The following is a 15,057-nucleotide window of genomic DNA, read 5'->3' on the forward strand; positions in this document are numbered from 1 at the left end:
AACGTTTCACCATGGCTCAAGTGGTGTTACACATTTAAAATATATAAAAACGACATACGAAACAGGCTACATTTAGTGCACACACATTAGGCTCCGTAAAGTTCAGCTAATGCATACTAGCATTAGCGCTTGGTGGGCTGTAAACACCGAGTATAAACACAGCCATAAATTTGCGTGGAATGTAGAATGGTCGGCATTTATCAGTCCACAAACTCCACCAGCAGTTAGCAGTTAAATGGATACAAATCACCCCATTTCTGCACCAGTCCGTGTTAACACAGCCCACCTCCACTAGTCTTACCCGGCGACAGAGCAGCAGGCCTGGTAGCTAGATAGTCCAGGGGTCCATTTCAGGAAGGAGGTTTAACAAACTCTGAGTCTAACCCTGATGTCTGAGTTGATTTACTCTAAGATGGAAACTCTGAGTTTTCGGTTCCAGAACAGCTGATATGAGTTGGTTCAATCAACTCTGAGTATGTTCACGCGCGTGCACCACCACAAGAAAAAGGCAGCATGAATGGAGCCATGATACTACGATTCACCATGGTAACAACCACAAACAAACTGGTCGGTGGAAATACTTGTGCGCACAAACAACGAGTTTGAACATGTATTTAGTTAAAAAAAGCAAGACAGCGGCTGCTGCTGCAAAAGAGAGAGAATTGGTGTGGGAGAAAATTGCTGCTTGAGTCAATGCGTACGCATTAACAGTGTATTCATTTCATATTTAATCACAGTTAACTTATAATATTACTGTTGAAAACTGGAATGGTATTACACCTATAATTTCATTTGGGTGCAATCCTGCGGGCGAAAAAGTAAGATACTACTATATCCCATTCTGAGGCTGCAGCACCATGATCATTAACAGAAATATAATTTATAATCATTTATTTCTTTTGAAATTAACTCTCCTCAATACAAACATAAAACCACACAATAAACAAACAGGCAAAGGTTCCAGTAGGCTACCGATAAGTTAAAATTACTAAAACAGTTAAGCTAAGTGAGTAAGTATAAAACTCTGACTAGGCAAAACAGCAGCGGCGCTGTATACATGGCAAAACACACAGTAAAAATGACCAACAAAGCAAAAGTACCTTGGCTGTCTCTTCCAACGAACCCGCAAACCACACAGAGCGTTAATATCAAACCATGGAACAGATAACAGCACACAAGGCACACCAGGCAGTGACAACAGCAGAAAAAGGGGAAGTTGGAGCTTACCGGACAGGTATTTATTTCCGTGTGCTTCACGTGATGTCTCACGTGACAGTGTACTTAACCTACCGGTTATAGTTTGAATGCACATAATTGTTGTAAAAGTTTAGCGATGATTGAAGATGGCTGAAACTCGGCTCCGCTCGGCTAGCATCTGCCAGTGACAGTCCCACCCCCTATGGGCGGGTTGAAAACATGCGGAACTAGCTGGCTGTAGTCCATAGACTATGGGCAAAAATGCCTCAGATGACGCTAAATGATGATTTTTGCGTCATCAGAGGCTTTTTTCCAGACACACAATACAGAGAAGTCTCATCTCAGGGGGACATGATGGAGGGAAGCACGGTCATTAGAAAATACTACCAGGTTTCTACTGATACAAAGCTTAATACTAAATCGGTGAGGTATCCCTTTAACTACAGGCAGGTTAAAGGTTTATTGTTGACCACACAAAGTTACAGGCTTATATGGTTATCATTACACTGGGTGTGAGGGGCTAGAGGAACGTTTTAATTTACAGTAGAGTCATTATGAGGATTTGAGGCTTGAGACTTGACATTAAATTATGAATGCACCTCTCTCTAGGCTGCCATTGGTCTTGGCTTCTGATTTTTGATTGTGTGCTATCCTTAGGTGCTAGTGCTCACATGGCTCGGCCACCTTTGGTGAACTTGCCACAACAACCTTGTTTTATTATAATTATTATATTATACCTTGTGGGATTTGAAACAAAAAGGAGTTTAGCAATATGCCTTAGCAACATTATTCTATCAGGCTTGCTCACCACTTTGTACCCTCAGCATTTAGCCAGTCAAGTCACCTCCAGGGGTTTAGTGCGAACCTGCATCAAAAAAGCATTATAAGAACATTTGAAAGTAAAAATCTCATGTAAACTACTGGGCAGGTTATGGTAACATTTTTGAAAGCAAAGACATGATGTACAAAAGGTTGCCTTCTTCCACCTTGTTTGCCACAGAGCACACTAGGAATAATAAAGCTGTCAACATTAAAATCCATTTGGAGGATGCACTCTCTCTTGTGGAAGACATATTCATTCCAATATTACAACTCTAGGGCACAAAACAATAAAGGCATGGAAAATAGATGTGAATGACGTTATACAGCCCCCAATAAATGTAATACTGTCTGAATGATACGTTAATGAGCTACTGCTCCGAGTTACAGACTATTAAAGCACTGTGTGAAGATGGGAATGTTCGGGAGTGCAGAGAGGGGCTTCACAGCTGGAAGGGACATTCAGCACAGGATGGAGGCCCTCCATCACAAATTCCTCGCATTTAAAATGTGAGAGAAAAGGAAAAAACATCCCTTTTTAAGTGAATAACTTGTATTTCTTTGCCTAGGGGAAACTCAGATGTATATCTTAACTGAAGTCAGAAGGAAAAGACTAATTTAATCCTGGCTGGGCTGGAAAGAGAGTCAACGTGGAGGTGGACGAAGACGTGTGATTGGCAGGCAGAGCACTGTGGGGAGCTGGTAGAGCATGTCATTAATATTGAAAGTATTTAGTCATAAACCAAAGAATTGGACAAATTCAGCATCAGCAAAGGTACTACAATTCTTCCTGAGGCGGACAGGAATGAAGTTTAACCTACCTCAGGAGCTGCTCATCTGGTTCTACTGTGCAATCATCCACTCTGTTGAGACGACAGAAAAAATGTTGGTTAGGCTTGTAACAAAATCTAATCCTATTAAATACTATTGTTTCATGATAACTGAAACCTAAACAATAATTCAGAGATCATAATTATTCAGTTTGAGGTTGACACCTTAGCCTTTACTTCTCTCCTGCACACAGTTAGCTGTATTTAGTATGTAAAGCACACTTCCTGTTGAATGTGAATCTTCAATGCTGTGCTCGTGCCAGAGAAGTGGCACTGATCAATAGTCAGCTCAATAGCTGCCATTTGGAAAACAAGCTTGTTTCCTCTACAGCTTGTAATCAGGCACGGCAATCATAATGCTATTCCAGCACATCATTTATTCCAATTAGCAAAAGCAATCATTAAAAAAATCGCCGCATGCAGTGTACAGATCTGAGGTGAGCAGCACTGTGCCACCGGCTCAGAAAATGCAATTAAAGAACATATTCAGCTAGTGGAAAAAGGTTTCGATGATCATATTTCTCTATTACTCCCACGCCTGGAGGCAGTCACTTTAACAATGACTGATGCACCTCGACCATAGGCTTATGAACTAAATCAGATTGCATCCAGAGTGTGGTGTTTCTTCACCGAGTTAGTTGGAATCCAACTTTCAGAAGGAATAATTAAAATCATTCACTTTATTACTCCCATGACAGTTCTGTTCTCTCCACGAGGAATAATGAAGTGGAGGAGTGGAAATTAAAGACAGATAGCTAAAAAGAATCACAGTGGCCCACATTATATGATTTACCTCTACTTCAACTCTTAATAAAGTATTTTATAACTTCATCTGTCAGAAACAGAGAGGAAACAGAGGAGTTAACATTTGTTACCATGGTTACTAGAGTGACAGTTTTAGCATGCAGGGGGTCAGTATTCCCTTGTGAATCATTCACTGGTTAGTATTCATAAGACTTTGTTGTCCTTCAGACCTACAATGCAGTGCATCTCGCATAATTGCATCTCTGCGGCTTAAAAAAAAGGTACAACTTTACTTCTACCTATGTTTACTTTAACAAGTGCTTGTCTCTGAAGAATAAATCAGCCACACTTAGAGCAGACAAATGTTTGTCTGGTACCACAAAAAGTCTTTAGAAGACAATGAAGAAGACAAAGAAGAACTGCACACAAATGCATCACCAAACAATGACCTTCTTGCCTCCACATGTCTCACGAGATTTTTGAGAGAATAACATAATACTGTATATCATGTTGTTTTAGTAGTGCTAACAGAAGAAGTCAACGTAGTGCTAGGCGATTGGAGAAAATCAAATATCACGATGTTTTACAAAGATATCAATATTGTGGCGATATTGTACGGTTGACGGTGCTTTTTTTAATAATCATGAATGATGTGGATTTGATGATTAAGTGGGTAAAGGCAAACACAAACGTAATAGTTTCCTTCTTTTGCCTTCAGGGGTCTAGTTTCCATTCTCAGCACATGACCAGTCCAAGTCCACAAGTTATTCTGTTTCTACATGAAATTTTCCCCTCATTAAAAAACACAAAATTTATCTTGTCATTACACAATTTATTAAAAAGAAAAAAAACTAAGGTGTAAATACTGCAGTCAAAATCATAATACAAAAACATAAAAACGTAACTTTTTTTCTTCTTCTGGTGTCTCTAGTCATCTGCACGTCTACCTGTCAGAGGCTCTACCGTGATTTTACTTTTTATCCAGTTTTAGGCCACACCTTTATGATGCACTTTTAGATCTTTGGCTATTTTTAACCATATCTTTTAACAGGATTTTAGTCTTCGGACATGGACTTTAAGTTGGTTAAGGACTTGTCTTTTGCTGGTGTAAGCCTACTTATCAAAGAGTGAGGGCACACATCCAAGAACACCACTCTACTGCAGGGGTGGAGTTTTGATTTCAAAGGTTGGGGGGGGACACAGTTAGTACAGGCACAAACCCTTAGAAGGGCTTTATTTTTTCAGATACCCCTAACAAAACACAACCATGTTTTTTCATAATAATGATTTGTCCACTTCATGAAATGGATGGTCTTAACAAAATATTTTAAACAGCAAAAAGAGCTGAAATTGGTCAATATATTGACTTACCCAATAGGCAAAAAAGTGCAGTGTAAGATACAAACACCATGTCATGCCACATTTCAAATTCCATGCCTTCAGAATTACATGCACGCACACACACACACACACATGCACATGCACATGAACACACAAGAGCCTCTGTCTGTCTGTCTCATTTTCAGACTAATCTATTTTTGTTATGGCTGGCCGGTTGAGACTCAACTTTTCTCATCAACTCTTACATGGCGCTTGGCTTCCAGACAGACAGTAGGAGGATGAGGTTGCTGGATGCGTGTGTGTGTGTGTGTGTGTGTGTGTGTGTGTGTGTGTGTGTGACAGTGGCATGAGAGAGAATGTAAAGACATGTACATGAGACTCAATACTTTATTAAAAATTGAAATATTTTTTGGGTTAGATTTGCAGATTATAGGGGCTGTGGTTGTTGAATTATAATACCAAAATAAATCATATTATCCGTACTGACTGTGTTCAGTGTTTACAGTTTTTCTTGATTGCTTTGATGCAGCAGTCAACTCAAACTCTTTTCAACATTTTCAAAACAGTTAACACACAGGCCGAAACAGATGGTCAATATGACGCATTTTGTTTGCAAAAGGCTCTAACCGTTTAACCGTTTTAAAATATGCAACAAAAGCAAATTTTGCCTTCAAACAACACAACTTGCAAACAAGTGTATGAGCTCTTCCAATCAACCATTACACAGTGGACAACAAAATACTAAATACAGCACTCAGTGTGAATCAGTGCACCATTGCTTGTCATTGTAGCCTATTACTGTGCGTAGCTTTCATGCCAGTGACATTTGTTGTCAAATTTGCCTTCTTGCAAAGAATTGGATCCAGAATCAGAAATGCTTTGATGCAACTTTTATTAAATCCATTGATTCTTATTTTCAAACTGTGGCTGAAAACTGAAATACTGTAAATATAACACAAAATACATGTAAACCAACATAAAATCTATTACAGTAAAGTATAAACATCTATTACTGTAGAGTACAACAAATAGCCACTATTGATACTCTGTCTTGACGATGGGGCCACATGGCCTAACCCTGCAGACTGATTGCAATTGAAGATTTGGAGTGTCAAACAGGTGCTTCAGTGCTTTCATACTGATGTAGGTAGGTTCTAATAGTTAGGAACAGATGGTTTCTTTTTGGTTACCATAGCTAAAACAACGGAGTTTGGACTGCTTGAATGACATCCGTGTTAACTGTTCTGCAAAAGGGTGGGGAAAATGTGTCAATCCAAAGAGAAAGGGTTAACACATTTGCAAGAGGTGTCTTCTGCTCCACTGAGACAGTGATGATCAAAACCGAGTGGATCCCAGTTTCCTTAAGCAGGTCAAAGCAATCAAGAAAAACTGTAATTGTATAGACATTGCACAACTTCAGATCAGTTGAAAAATGATTTATGTGTACACTCCTTCAAATGGTTCCATTTAGTTTGGAACTTTCTGTAAGTATGAAATACATAAGTTCACAAATTATGACTTCCTGTTATGGCGGCACCGGGAGCAGTGTATTCTCGTGCTCTGTTGCTAATCCTAAAACAAATACTACTTAAATAATACTGATGGACCTTTTTCACAGCAGACATTTTGACTTGTCATAGTAGGAAAAGCACAGCTGAAATTGATAACCTTAACGATGGCTCAATTCCATCAAGTGTCCCAGTAAGCTATTTCAGTGAGTCAGCATGCACAGTACCAGGGCCTCTCCTAAGTGGAATGCAGCCATCATTAATAGTTTTGAATACACCTGCGCTTTTCCTACTATGACATGTCAACATGTCTGCCGTGAAAAAGGTATATAGGAGTAAAAACATCACAACTTTAAACAATATAAAGAAATTTAAAGAAAAGTAACCAAGGACAAATATAAAACAGCTGGAGGACTCGCTGATGAGGAAAATGAGCCGATGGGAAACAAGGTCATGTACCAACAGCACCGAAATCATGGAGAACCCCTCCACAGTGGACACCACGAAGGCTACAGTCATTCAAACAAGATTTTCACTCTGAGATGGATAGGTGGACAGCAATTAAAAATGTTCAAACTGACGTTAGAGAATGCAGCAGCCACATTGTCGGAGGACAACATTGACACGCTGCAAAAAGTTGTGGAGAAATTTGAAAGGACGGCAAAACTTCTAAATGATAAAGCGGAGGACTTGAAGGGTGGAAGGCGTTGCAATAACGGCCGTATACTGTGTGTGCCTGAGTGGGAGGAGGGCTCAGACCCCTGCTCTTACATGGAGAAGTGGATGGCGGATATTCTGGAAATATCACCCACTGTTCTGGATAGGGCCCACCGGATAACAACAGGCCAAAAGCCAGACAGTGCCTCGAGAACATTTATTGTGCAGTGCCTTCACTACAAAGACAGAAATTCAACAGCCAAATATTAAATCCAAATGAAAATCCAATGTTAAATTGAAATTGAAAAGCCAAATATTAAATCCAAATGGAAAAGCCAAATGGAAAATTTAAAAAAATAATATTTTTAATTTGATCTTGCTTTGGTTTCTCTTTGGACTTTCAATTTCTCTTTGGACTTTAAATTTGAATTATGAATAAATATTTCCTCCATAGAAAAAAGATACAGTATAGTATATCGAAAAAAGGCATGGTATAATATGCCTAGCAAAAATCATAGTATAGTATGCCAAAAAAAGTCACAAAAACGTCATGGTATAGTATGTTTAAAAAGGTCATAGTACAGTATGTCGAAAAAAGTCACAGTATAGTATGTAAAAAAAAGTCATAGTATAGTATGTTGAAAAAGTCACAAAAAAGTCATATTATGTTGAAAAACATCATAGTATAGTACGTCGAAAAAAGTATAGTATGTTTAAAAAGGTCACAAAAACGTCATAGTATAGTATGTCAACAAGTCACTACAGTATGTAGAAAAAAGTAACAAAAAAGTCATGGTATAGCATGTCGAAAAAAGGCATAAAAAAAGTCATAGTATAGTATGCCGAAAAAGTCACAAAAATGTCATAGTACAGTATGTCAAAAAGTCAGTATACTATGTAGAAAAAGTTATAAAAACTGGTATAGCATGCGGTAAAAAGTCATAGTATAATATGTCGAAAAAAGTCACAAAAAGTCATAGTATAGCAGGTCGAAAAGAAAAGTCACAGTCTAGGATGTCAAAAAAAGTCACAAAAAAGGTCATAGAATTCTAAAAAAATTCAGTATTTTGGCAACTTGGAGGACTTGGAGGCAAGATTCACAATAGAAATAGGAGACGCAGAGACAGTTGGCTTTAAACATGAAGTATATTTTAATAAATCATTCAAGGAAAAAGGTAGTAGGTCAAACTTTAACTGATGATTCTATCTGTGCGGCATCCTTTGGCGTTCTCATAGTCTTCTCTAAAACAGCCTGTCCTGTGGTGTTTAGAGCAGAGAGAGAGGTCAGTCCTTTTTCCCGGCCGATGTCTCCTTCCCAGGCTCTTACTAAAAGCCACAGCGGTGTTGCCTGCTTGGTCCTTTGTTCCCAACTCTTTTTTTGCATGGACATGAGCTGGCTCAGTTAGGGCCTTCCCTGATTAACTGATGGGCTATAGGTGTGACCAGTGGTATGTGCTTAGTGGCTGCAGCACTTGAACAGGATGATACACTCCCTCAATCACCTACCTCAATCTGAATTTAGGGACCTGGTCATAAAAAGCCATAGTAAAATAGTCGAAACAAACGTCATGAAAAGGGACAGCCCGGACTGGGAATTGCTGAATGGTTTTTGAAGCTGAAAGTATGCAGAAGTAGTAGGCGCCCAAAATTGTACGGAATAATCAGATAACAATACTGTGAATGCTGCTGAATCAGCATTCACACACTTAAGCATGATTGAGATATCATAAGCTATAGGTGCAATAAACACTGGGAAAGCAGCAGGGCCAGATGGCCTCCTAATTCGCTTATATAAATACTTTAAAGATAAATTGCCAACTCCGCTTTATGAGATGTATCTAGAATCCTACAACAATGGTTACCTCTCGGCCTCAATGAGAGAGGCCTTAATCATTCTGCTTCCAAAACCAGGAAAACCAAACACTAAATGAAAGAATAAACAAACACAAAAATCCTAAGTAAAATCCTGGCAAAAAGGCTAAAGGGTGTGCTTCCAAGTATTGTGGGGAATGACCAAAAGGGATTTGTATAGGGAAGGCAAGGGTTTCATAATGTAAGACGCGTTTTCACTGACTGTACTGCCAAAAAGAAGCAAAAGACACAGCTGTTCTCTCGCTTGATGCGGAGAAGGCCTTTGATAGGGTTGAGTGGACTAATCTTTGACGTTATAGCTCAATTTGGTTTTGGAAACACTTTCCTTAACTGGATCAAACTATTACATCTCAACCCTAAAGCTGAGGTATTGACAAATTAAGTGGTGTCTGAGCCCTTCAATATTACATGAGGTTGCCCCCAAGGTTCACCTCTATCACCACTTCTATTTAATGTGGTAAGGTGCCAGGTAAGTGGCAGATTACTTTAAATGTTGACTGACAACGCCACCTAGTTTTACTAGAGTCTAGGAACTCCTGAAATCAACAAAACAAGTAGGCTAAGGTTCTTCATTCAAGGGAGAACAATGCTTGTCAAGCAAAGGAACAACAAAAAAGACTGTGTATGATAAAACAATAATATATTCTATCAGAGCAAAACTCTTATTTTTCAACATAAAAACAATTTCCCTTAAAACAACACTAGGTAACTTTTTTTTTTTTTTTTTGGGAAGCGGATCTGTATTTCGAATGAACTGGACAATGTAATGTAATGGACAAATCCGCTTCCAACCTATAGGGGGACCGAAGCGGGAAAAGTTACCTAGTGTTGCTTTAAACTGTAGAGGTTTAAAAGATTTTTTTTTTTTTATAATTCTTAAAGCAGTAACATTAGTCCAGATAAAAGAAAGGGGTAAGCGCCACTCTGGAATTCTCAGGCGGCCAACGCCTCACATCCTTGAACGCCGACTGGGATTCAGCGGCTCTTCCCCTTCCTGCAGTCGACTACAGCAGCGGTGTCTCCTTCTGGCCAGCACCGCTTTCCCGTCAGCTTGTCCTATTTCTCCTTCTGGCGTGTTTCCCTTTTTCTGCTCTGCTTCCTCCCCGTGTACTTCCTGGTTTTCTACTCTCCATGGCTACACCTCCAACTCCATTTCTTAGCTCATCATTGGTCCCCCGGACCCTCGGGCTGTCAGTTTGCGTCTCCAGTCGGGTTAATTGTCTCTATAGGGGTGCACTGCGGCAGGAACTCAAAAAATGATTATACAGACCAAAACAATCCCAAACAACTAATAAACATGGAAAAGAAATCAACTCAATATTTAAAGGCCATCAAATAGATTGAAAAAACATGCAAAGAACACAACAAACAAGGAATAAATAAACCACAGCAAACCAAAATATACTTGACAAACTATAACCAAACACAAATACTCTGCAGTGTGGCACATACTAGCTATTGAACCACTAGCAATAGCAATTATATCTAGTAGGCAAATACAGGCAATTGGCAACAGAGATCATAGAATAGCTCTTTTTGCCGACAATGCAATATTATTCTTAAAAGAATTAAACACATCCATACCAGCACTGTCAGTCAGCCTGTAGTATCTCCGGATATAAAGTAAATGCTTCAAAATTATCACTAATGCTGCTTAATGGAAATGAAAGACAATATATAAACTAATAGTTATTTACTTTCAAGCTCTCATCTAATTTTACATATTTGGGCATCAAAATACTCATGAACTCAGTACATACATCTATAGAAAGGTGGATGCCTTTACCTATATCTATGATAGGAGGAATACATATATTAAAAATTAACATATTGCCTAAATTCATGTATTTATTTTAGAATATCCCTCTCGCCACCCGCAAGAATGTTTAAGAAACTCACAGCACTCTTTTAGTAGATGTATATGGAATAAGAAATGTCCTTGAATCTGGTTATCTCTGCTGTATCTTCCATTTGATACTGGGGGACTGAAATCCAGAAATCCAGTCCAAATCTTTATTGGTACTATTTAGCAACACAATTGACACTATTTTTCTTCTAGAGATGCTCCGTCTTGGATGGACATAGAATCAGGCTCCTTTAAGGTACCATTGCATTTGTACCTGTATTCAGCCAAGCTAAAGTACTTAAGAACACATACTGCTCATCCTATGTTTCTTAATATGGTTAATATATGGTATGAGGTAAAATAATATATGAACATATTGCACCCACTGTCACAATTCAGCACATTGTTGGGCAATGTTTCATTTAAACCAGGCAAGCTGGATGCATGATTCCAGATATGGGCAAGGAAAGGAATAGGTAAAGTAGGTGACCTCTTTAAAGAAAAGATTCTAATGACCTTTGAAGAAACATCTCTAAAGTATGACACTCCAAGGAAACATTTATTTTCCAAGTGAGGAACTTTATTTCTTCTATGCAAAACCAATCAGTCGGGATGGCTGCACTCTCATCCTTAAAATAAATGATAACAAACAATTGCAATGACAGGGGTTTGATCTAATTAAAATATAACTGACTTGCATCTGGCTCTAAAGAAACAGCAATAGTTAGACTTGAGACATAGAGGGCGGACTTAAATAAGGACATTTCAGAAAATGATTGGAAGAAAACTTGTGACGTATCTCAGAAAATAACCAGCAAACTCTAATTTAAAGCTACTCCAATATAATTGGCTGATGCATACATACACAACTATTGTTAAATTGAATAAATACAGCAGTAATATACCTGACCTTTGTTTTTAATGCAATGAGGCTAAAGGAACATTTATGCACTGTGTCTGTTATCTGCGGTTGTTGAAAATTGTATTTGCAATGAACATTAATAAAAAACATTGTTAAATTGTCAAATTATTCCAATTATGGAATATGGAAAGTGTAGGGAAAGAGTGGAATGCTGCTGGAACACAGCTGCCTGGGATATAATGCTATGTGCGCTGACTGTGTCTCCTGATATGGCAGGCAATAGGGCATTAACAAATAGTGTAGTTGTAGTTATCAACTCCCCAAAAATAATAATAGTTGACGAATAGTTTAATATAAATTAATATAAAAAAGAAAGAATATATATATATATCATCCGATACTGCCAGAATGCATTAAAACATCTAGTCTGTACGCTCCTAGATCAGATCTTGCTCACACTGGGATCCAATCAGCCAGATCAGAGGTTGCATCTTCCACATACACACTGTGCTTTCAAACAGAATGTTAACTCATCAACCATCTGTCTTTATAAAAGGCTAATCAGCAGCTTCATCCTATAAAGCTGATGGATTCACTGAGCCATACAGAGCTGCATCAGCAGTGTCTGTGTTTGGGTCATAAGTAAACAAAAATAAATAAAATACAACAGACTCAAGTCTTTGAACAGTGAGGCCTTATTGGCCTCAAGAATTATGTCCATGGTCCATAATACTTGCAACTTAAGGGCACCTTATAAACCTAGTGAAACGCTATCAACGACAACTTCACAATTACTCGTGCTTTGTTGTAAATTCAGCAAACGTAATAGCCTACATGAAGTTATTTCTTTCTTTAAATCAGTGTGTCAGTTTGTCCCGGCCTGAACCGCTGCAGCCAGTCTGATCTGAGATTCCGCACTCTGCATTATTACTGAAAGTTTGGGAAACACTGCTCTATTTCTTTTCTTTTCATGCAGTTCTGTTGAATAACAACTTTCGTGGACAGAACAGATTGGTATAATCAGTAACTACAAATGCTTCTCCTTCAGCAGTCTCACTACCTCCTTCTCTAAAAACAACAATCTGTTGATTTGGTAATTTGGATTCATGCTCAAAGCTGCTGCTGCTTTATTCCAAGGGATTTTACTGGTTTAACTTGAAATCTCTGTGTTACAGCTTATCTGACTGATGTGTAGAAAAGCACAGAATGTCAGTTACCATTGGATCCTGACCAATCCTGTTGCAATAACAAGGCAAGGCAAGTTTATTTGTATAGCACAATTCACACACAAGGCAACTCAAAGTGCTTTACAGAGGCATATAAACACATTGTAAAAATACACAAAAGTACATTCAAGAAAGAAAGCACAATTACAAGAGAATTATAGTTGAAATTTGGAAACATAACAAAATGGATACTAAAATCAATAAAATAAACATCAAAATAGAAATCATTAAATTGAACTAGTAGATTTAGGATCAAGAATAATTAAGTTAATTTCAAAAAGCTGCAGTGAACAGTAAAGTTTTCAGCCCTGATTTAAATGACCTAACCATTTTAGCAGATCTCAGGTTTTCAGGGATAACGTTCCACAGGTAAGGAGCATAACAACTAAATACCGCTTCACATTGTTTGGTACTAGTTCTGGGAACACACAACAAACCTGTCCCAGACGACCTGAGGGGTATGGATGCTTCATAGGGAACCAACAAATCCAGCATATATTTTGGTCTTTATAGACCAATAATAACATTTTAAAAGCTATCCAATAACTCATAGGAAGCCAAGGACTGGTGTAACATGGTCCGAATTCCTGGTGTTCAGCATTCTGGATCAGTTGCAGCTGCCTGATGGATTTTTGTTTAGACCTGTAAAGACACAATTACAACAATCTCTCTTACTGAAAATAAATGCATAAAAAAGTTTTTCGGTGACTTGTTTAGACAGAAAACCTTTAATTCTAGCTATATAAGAAACCCTTTGGAGCAGCAGTAGCTCAGTCTGTTGGGAGTTGGGTTGGGAACCGGAGGGCTCCATGGTTCAAGTCCCCGTATGGACTAAAGTACAAAGTGTGGACTGGTAGCTGGAGAGATGCCAGTTCACCTCCTGGGCACTGCCAAGGTGCTCTTGAGCAAGGCACAGAACACCCCCGAACGGCTCAGTGCGCCTGTCCAGTAGTTACACTCACTGTGACATCTCTCCATTAGTGCAGGTATAGGACTTGAGCATGTGTGTGCATTTTAGGCCTGTGTGTAGTGTGTAATAACAGAGTGCAAATTGTAATTTCCGCATTGGGGATCAATAACAAGTACAAATCAAATTATATTTTTCAAGTGGTAATAGACAGATTTTGTAATAGTTTTTAAGTGGTTATTATAATTCAGGTCAGAGTCAATAATCACACCAAGATTTCTGGCTTTATTAGTAGCTTTTAATGAAATGGAGTGAAGGTGAGCACTGACCTTTAATTTGTGGGGCCAAAAACCATCACTTCTGTCTTTTCAGCATTGAGCTGGAGAAAATTTTTGCACATCCACTCACTGATTTCATAAAGGCACATACTCAATAGAAGTAAGGGACTGTAGTCATTTGGTGGCACTGACATATAAAGTTGTGTCATCTGCATAAATATGATGAGAAATGTTAAATAGAAGCGGTCCTAGAATGGACCCTTGAGGAGCACGGCAGGTGATCTCTTAGACTCATAATTTCCAATTGAGACAAAATAGTCCCTATCTTGTAGGTAAGATTTGAACCAAGTTTGCACAGTGCCAGTAAGTCCCACCCACTTTTCCAGTCTTGCAAGCAGTAGGGTATGATCAATCGTATCAGATGGAGCACTGAGGTCTAGTAATTCCAAGACAGAGGTTTCGGATGCATCATTATTCAGATGTATGTGTCACAGACTCAGACTCAGGACACAGAATACCATCCGAATATCTTGTATCTTGGACAGGGTACAAGAAGTAACAATGGCAGAAAAACTCTGGAAACTTCCACCCAAAAATCCAAGGAAAAACTCAGGGAACTTCAATTCAAAAACACAGGCTCAAACTCAGGAAACTTGGATTCCAAAAAACACAGAAAACTTTGGAGACTTCAAAGATAGTTCTAATAAACCCAAAAGAACACAGGCCAGGAGATAAACTTAACTTCTCAGAAGATAAACACAGGAAGATCTGGCACAGCGGCAAGCAAAAATGGTCCAAATGACATGTGGAGTCCTATAGTGATGAGACCAGACAACAACTGAGCCATGGAGAGGGTTCTTGTAGATGAGATAACAAGTTCAAACAGGCAACAGGTGAGGAGTGCTAATAGGCTGGGGATAGTGAACCATGATACTGATTGAGAGGAGACTGTGTAGTGGGCGTGGCTGAG

The sequence above is a fragment of the Sander vitreus genome, chromosome 4, assembly GCF_031162955.1.
Source record: "Sander vitreus isolate 19-12246 chromosome 4, sanVit1, whole genome shotgun sequence".
Classification (NCBI taxonomy): domain Eukaryota; kingdom Metazoa; phylum Chordata; class Actinopteri; order Perciformes; family Percidae; genus Sander; species Sander vitreus.